Source organism: Coenobita brevimanus, chromosome 5 (assembly GCF_032717465.1).
Source record: "Coenobita brevimanus isolate Jiangsu-jjx chromosome 5, ASM3271746v2, whole genome shotgun sequence".
In the NCBI taxonomy this organism is placed as follows: Eukaryota; Metazoa; Arthropoda; class Malacostraca; order Decapoda; family Coenobitidae; genus Coenobita; species Coenobita brevimanus.
In genome coordinates, this window is record NC_136958.1 from 5616868 (window position 1) to 5617993 (window position 1126).

Genomic DNA, 1126 nt, shown 5'->3' on the forward strand with positions numbered 1-1126 from the left:
AGTAAATAATGCAGTCCACCTCAGCCATCAATACCACACAAGCACCTGCATATGATATAAAGTTTTAGTCCTGACAATGATCCATTAATCAAGATGACTGACTTCCACTGACCCTAGCAACTTTCCTGCTCTTGCTTGATATGTTTAATTATACACATTTCACAAAACATCACATTTCTCCACTTTTCTTCAGTGAAATTACATCTCTAGGCAAAATAAAATCTTGCAGTCTTCAGGGCCTTTTGAGATGTTTTGAAACAGGTTTTACTTATGAAATTTGTTGTTCATTGAGGCAGTGTTTGGTAGTACAATGTCTGGGAGGAAGCTGGAAGCAACAAGAACCCACATAATTAAAATATCCTGATCATCCTAGTGTACACTTAAATTTTTCTCAGTTCCACCTACATTTTCATTTACCCACGCAGTGATGCGAGCCTGCCCCTCACTTGAAGTCTCCTGTCCTATTGTCTTAATCTTTCTTCATATACAGCCAGATGCCTTCATGCCAGGGGGGGTGGCCGTGGACTAATAGACTGTCACCCTGCCCTTTGCTGTCAGGCGTCTCTCCCTCTAACTTGCATCACACCCTTATTCATATACCTCTTCATCTCATCCTCAGTCTCCCCCTTCCAGTCTCCCTCTCCACCTCACATGCATATGTTTTCTTGGTCATTTCATTCTCCATGCTCTCCACATGGTCTGGCATAGTACTTCCCATTAGATAAAAGTTTCTGTCAGATTTTAACCAAACTTGGTGGAAGGGTAGAGGGTCATCCACTGAGGAAATCTATTGCTTTTGAGGTCGACAGGTCAAAAGTCAAGGTCACAGGGGTAAGTAAAAGACTGACCCAGCAAAAAAATCACCTCAAGCAGTATTTATTGAATTTTGGCCAATCTTGGGGGATGGGTTTAGGGTATTGCAGAAAAGAAATGATTCACTCGAGGAAAATCAAAGGTCAAGACCCACAAACAAAACTATTTGGAATAATATTTTTCATTATTATTATTATTAATATTATTGTTATAATTATTCATGGTAGGTGGGGGCATCCATCACCCACTGAACTCACTGTTTTGCTGCCTCTCTCTCTCTCTCTCTCTCTCTCTCTCTCCAGTATTCTTATTT